This window comes from Rhyacophila brunnea, unplaced genomic scaffold, assembly GCF_057557595.1.
Source record: "Rhyacophila brunnea isolate RB1 unplaced genomic scaffold, BYU_Rbru_1.0 scaffold_13, whole genome shotgun sequence".
In the NCBI taxonomy this organism is placed as follows: domain Eukaryota; kingdom Metazoa; phylum Arthropoda; class Insecta; order Trichoptera; family Rhyacophilidae; genus Rhyacophila; species Rhyacophila brunnea.
Window position 1 is genome coordinate 7,699,100 of NW_028232785.1, and position 6,783 is coordinate 7,705,882.

The following is a 6,783-nucleotide window of genomic DNA, read 5'->3' on the forward strand; positions in this document are numbered from 1 at the left end:
AAACTAACAAACACTATCTACACATAGTAGTCTTAGTTTAATGATAACAAATACGTTTGTCTTACAAAATTTAAAATGCACTATTTATGTCGAATCTTAATAACCTACCTCCACCCTTCGACACTGGTTCACATCTATGTTTATAACAAATAATAACATGATATATTAAAATTACTATGTATTGAAATGAATAAACAAACCATTTTCACCCTTAATTCTTATATTTATTATAATTTCAAAGTTGCATTTACCATGACAAATAATACAATTATAAACATTAAGTTCACATTCTTTTTCAAAGGTTATTTAAACAGCAAAATAATAAATTATTTATAATTTATCTTAGTCCTTATTTCTACATATTATAAGGTTGTGTTTGCCATGACAAAAATATAATTAGTTAAGTAGTTAATGATTAGTTCACAATATCTATGTTCAAAGGGAAATTTCTTAATTATAATATAAATGTTTCGAAGCATTATGTACCTTATTTTTATTGTTTGGAAGGTTGCTTTTATCATGACAAGATGTTCACATCCATTTTAAAATGAAAAAAATGAGCATAATTATTATAGTTAACACACTTAAATTATTACCAGGCGCACACACGGGGGAGGGATTTAGGGTCAGGACCACCCCCATATCCGAAAAAAAATTCAAATTATTTAGGTAAATGGTAAATTGTTATAATTAGGAACATAAGTAAAATGAATAATTTTAAAGCAACTTTAGTCTGTATTTATAATTAATTTAAGGTTGTGTTTTGTTTACATACATTATATTATTTAAGTTTTATTATATTATGTTCAATAAAAAATACTTTTGTGTGACATTATTGTGTACTTATCACCATTTTAATTTGATCGTGCACATACTAGATTATATAATAAGAAAAAACATTTAAAACACTTTCTGGTAAACAAAACACACACAAATATCTATTATATACTTATAATATAAAATAAAATTAATAATTAATTATAGTAGGTACATAATATATTATTTTTAATATATCTTATGCAATGAGACATAAATCTGAGCATCGCAAGGCTGTCAGATGCTAGATTATATCCGTATCGATTTGAGTTACCCCATCTCCACTTGTCATGTATATGCGGCTGTGATTTGTGCACGGCCGCCTTCAATGATGCTATAAACGTGTCAGAATGAAATAATTTTAGTGCCACACGTCCTTAACGAAAGAGTTAAAAAAATAAAAAAAGAATCTTCGGCTTACTATGCCGTCATTTATCTTTAGTGACATTTAGTGTCCTCTGTACCCGTTTACTGAAACTTGGAGGAGTCAGGTGTTGAAAGTGATGAATCGAAATTATTCCGTCCTCCATATTATGGCACAGCAAACTTTTCAAATGCCTCAAAGTTGGCCTTGGTTGATATCAAGTCGGCGTGGCCAATTGGGCCCGTGTGTGGACAGACCCTGGCAAGAAGCTCCATTCGGTCGGATCCCACTTAATAAATTGTACTAGGTACATAATAGGGTTACTGCCAAAAGTTGGTAAGTCTAGAAATCGTGTTTTGAGTAACCGCAATTTGAAGTTTGACTTGCCCTCTAAAATCAGACATAATGCTTTTTTCTTTGCGCTTTATGTGCACGTTCTATATATCGGATGACCTTGATTTTTTTGACACATAATCCGTTATGAACTTTAAATACCTAAATTATCGACTTACCAACTTTTGGCAGTAACCCCGCAACCGAGACATAAATCTGAGCATCTGATGGAGGGGTGTCAGATGCTAGATTATATCCGAATTGATGAGGCAAAACCTGGATGTTTATGGAACAGACTATCAGAAGATTGGAGTACAATTAGTGACGTCCCTAAGCAAAGTGCTGCTCTCTAGACAGACTGAAAACCCCCCCCCCCCCCGCGTTAATCATAAATTGGTGGAATTATTGTATTATTAACTTTCTTGGAATTAAAATCGGTTTTCAACTTTTAATAACACACCTTAATTACCAGAGCGTTGGAGCGGAGCACTGGAGCAATGGGTTTTACACGGAGCACTGAAAATTTGTTGTGCTCCGCTGCTCCGGATGTTTTTTTTATTATTAAATTTTCACCCTAAAATCCAATGAAAATAGTATTTTTTGACACTGCATCACCGAAATTATTCTAAATATTGCAACACTGCCGAGTGATAAATAACCTCACTTTTTTGACAGAAGAGGCAAATAATGAGAGACAATTTGCTTTCGGGAATTTTGTTTAATAGAAATTATTAATGAAAATGACGATTATTTTAAAACTACTTTTTTTTAAATTTTTTTTAACATTTGTATACATATAATACTTAGTAAAACATTTTACCCAGAGTGGAGCAGACTGTGGAGCGGAGCCGGAGTAAGTATTAGGTCCCCGAGCGGAGCAACTCAAAGAAGGGCCCAGTCCAACGCTCTGCTAATTACTGTCATTTTTTTTAGATATTACTGCCGATATTCAGTTTTTGTATTTGTTTCAAAATTGCAAATTATAATAAACTAAATAAACTAAAAAATATACTTCCCCTAGATTTAATAAACATATTAATATTATCCTATTTCAGAATAATTATTGTTTAATTAATGGTCAGTGTTTTTTGTACACATAATAAAATAGGTATAGGTCGGCAATGAGGAGGTTTTAAAACGAGAACTGAAAGAGAACCTTACGTACAGCTATCATCGAAGATATCCTTCCGCTCGGTGTCCTGTCATTTGAGGACTCTTTCTAATCATCAGCTTAACATCACGGATGATGTTGGAGCTACGATACAATACTTATGTTAATAGCTAAGTTATAATATAAAGCATTTTTAAGTCACAAAGTGAATTTAATATATTATTATGATTTAATATTTAGGTAATTCATCAAAAAGGCAATAGATGGATGGCTTAATATACTAAAATGTATTGTTATTTTACTATATAAAGGATGCGTTGACAGTGAAGTGGATTGAAGATATAACTTGTCATGTCGTCTAACTTGGATGTGACAACATGAGCCTTGGAATGAGGAGATAAGAAAACGGTCCAAGCAGTATCTTGTCAGATCTAATGTGTAGATCGGATGTTAGGCCTGGTGCTATAGATAAAGCTAGTCTGCGTTTTCTTCAAGTTCCGTTGGCCTTACAACATCATCCACAGGGAGTATATATTATGACCTAACTGGCAAATCACAAAGATTCTTTGAGGCACGGTATGGTGTGCATTTTCTCAATCTAAGACTACGTCCAGACACGTGTAGTGTGTAACGTAATGTAACGCGAATGTAGTTATGATCCTTACATGTAAAGCTCATAGCGACGTTTGCGCTGATCCATCGGCTGTTAGTTTTTGACACAAACACAACATACAATTCGCGTTACATTACACGCGTCTGGACGTGCCATAAAGAGCAGAAATTAGTCGCGAGTGGAGAACTACAAGGTTCTAAGTGTTTGTCCTTGGAGAAACAAAAGTAACGGATCTACCGAGAGTGTCCGAATAACAATGTCGGTTCTTACCAACCGATATTATTGGCTGGGCGTGGGTGAGCAAGATGCGTCGGATCTGACAGTTACTGCTATGTTCACCAGACAGACAGATGTTTTTATAAACGTTTAGAAAAGTTTCTATAACCTGTATTTTTATTCATTATGGCAAGCAATAGGTCACAAAGGATATTTGATGAAACATCTTTGATTGCTCGTACTGAAAAATAGCATTTTGCAGATCCGACTTTTTTAATAGGGACCGACGAATGGGCCTCCATAGAATGGAGGTTGTATTAACAGATTTTTGTTTTTATGAGAAATGGATGTTAGCCACTTGCTCGGCCATTGTGGCGACAATAGAATAATAATTATTATGTAAAAACTATTGCATAAAGCTTTTCTCATTCATTATGTCATGGTATACATCCGAATGGGTGTAGAGCACAGTTTCTTAATCCTCCGTAACCCTGATTATGGTAGCAGTTTTAGTTTCGTAACCCAAGGGAACGTTAATAAAATAACACAGGTACAGATATCTGCTAAAGATACTAATACAGTATGCGGGGAGTCGCCAAAAACAGTTTTATAGAATTCTGAAGGTATTATTTCTGACTTGAATGTCTTTTACGTTTTATAGGCACTCGCAGTTTAACCTTTTCTATGCCTCACGATATTACTAATGACAGTAACTGACAGGCCTCAGATTTTTAACGTCAGTATTTCATAATTATTCAAACAGATGTCACTGTGTGTTTAATTTTTAAGATTATACAAGTAAATTAACAGTGGCTAGTATAGGCGAGTTTATGTTGTATCGGAAATATATGTCCGTATATTAAAGACCGTAGCTTAACGGTCATAATTATTATAAGGTTCGTTAGTGTCCATTTGTATAGCCCGAGCTGTCTTGTCTTTCAAACATGCCTCATCGGAATATTAATGCAATCATCAGATAGATCCCCAGGTATTTTAGTTGCATCAATTTATGAGTGATTGGCCGTATATTAATAACCGTCCAACCTCTTTGGGTCATATAGTACTGACATAAAATTCATGTCTAAATAAAACACGGTTCTTGTCGGTTTACACTTTACAGGGAGCCAGCGGCAAACAAATTTTGAAAATAGCCGATATACAGAATTATTTGTTAGGTTAGGTTTTCATTCTTGAATTCATGAAATCTGCCTAAATCAGCTATGAAAATTGAATTAATGTTCATATTTAATCTAATAAAATTGGAGACAGTATAGTACGGACATCTCTTTCCGATAAAAAAGCTCACGGTGAAATTTACGTACAATTTACATGTAACCAGTTTAAAGTCGGACGAGATAACTCGCAAAATTTGTATGTGCGGCCTGTCGATCACGGCATCATAGAGTGAGAAATCTTGCTGAAGGCATAGAATCGGTAAAATTCCTGGAAACTCAGTGTGTGGTGAACTTACTCTTGAGTTGCTCAATATCTAACGGCTTCACTTCACTGTCAACGCAATCTTAGTTAACTTAACACTTAAATAGATAACAATATTAAATACATATCTATATTTTAATAACAACTTAAAAACACACAAATTAAGTAATAAATCACAAATTATGTAGTTATGTTATTAAAATGGATTTAAAGATGTTTTACATAATAGAATTGCTACTTTACCTACCTAAAGCAGGTTTTTACAATGGTCTGTGATAAAAAATTATCGAGCTAATGTAAAGAGACCGCATCACACTCAAGATCGGTTGCCTGATATTTCACACCCGTTAGGTATTTCAGTTCCTATTAATTCTATCTTCCCTGGTCTAGACTTATGCCTGGAAACTTATATGTATGCAGTTCGCCGTATCACACTTCACTGTGTAACGTTGTATCGGAAATATAATATGGCCGTACATTAAAGACCGACCAACCTCTTTAGGTTGTATAGTAGGTACTGAGATAAAATTTATGTCCAGCCAGCGGCAAACAAATTTTGAAAATGGCCGATATACTAGATTATTTTTTGTTAGGTTAGATTTTCATTCTTGAAGGTACATTATTGTCTACAATGCTCCACGAACAATGCATAATTTTTTAATCTCGGTGCTATAGAGATAACCGTTTAGTATAATACATGTCGGTTTACACTTAACAGGAAGCCTGCAGCAAAATTTTGAAAATACCCGATATACTGGATTATTTGTTAGATTAAGTTTTCTTAAATTCATGAATTTTGCCAAAATTGGCTATGAAAATTGAATTAATGGTTCGTATTGAATCTAATAAAATTGGAGACCGTATATTATACTGTCATTGCTTTCCGATAAGAAAGCTCAAGGCGAACTGTGCCACAGTGAAATGTAATAAGTACAATTTATATGCAACTGTATTTTATGGCCTCAACCACACCAAGTAATAATAATTAACAGCAGTTAACGTTTTAAAATGTAGTTATGGCCAGGGTTTTGCTTCAGTATTCATGATAACATTAGGAAACGTGGTCTCTTCCTTATAGTTAAAAGCTCATACAGGACGGTATCTGTCAATCGAAGCTCTCGTAATGATATACATAATGTAATTAATATTAAAATAGAAATGATCTTATTTACAAAATATTCAGAATTTTTATATAATTATATATTTTTTTTTTATAAATCTTTGAGAATCTATAGTACGCTGCGACTAAAATTCAATAAAAACAACCCATAAATCGTAGCTCATTGAATTTATACATAGTAATCAAGGCCTGAATAAAAACGAACCAGAAGTGCGAGTGAGAAAGCATTCGACACGCTTATATCTCCGCCATATGTGTTAGAGTAAGATAGAATTTCTACGGCTGAATTAAATATTTTTTGTACACGTCGCTGGTAAATATTAGTTTTAATGACTCCATTTATTTAAAAACTGCGAGCACGTGTTACTGAAATATATTGTTTTTGTTTAAAATATAAAGTTAGTGGTAATAATTTTTTGTCAATTTAGTAGAAAATATGTTGTGCTTAAATTTGGTAGCCGTACTGAGAAGTAACATGATGGTCATGGCCCTCACATTCTGAAGTTCGCTCCAGGCTAGGATATTTGGCGGGCCCCCCTACCTATCGCTAAGAGTAAAGGCAGTGTGACGCGCTGCAGTAGCGTTTTCCAAATGGTGTACGTAGTAAAATTAATGTGTATTTTCAATATGTACATCCATTTGAATTATGGAGTTGTCGAGTATCGGCACACAGTTAAAAATTGTATCGTACAACTAAATATTTTTAATTATCAATATTATTGAAGTAAAATGGCGACGTTTTTACTATTAGAGTAAATTTGTTATCTGTGTTT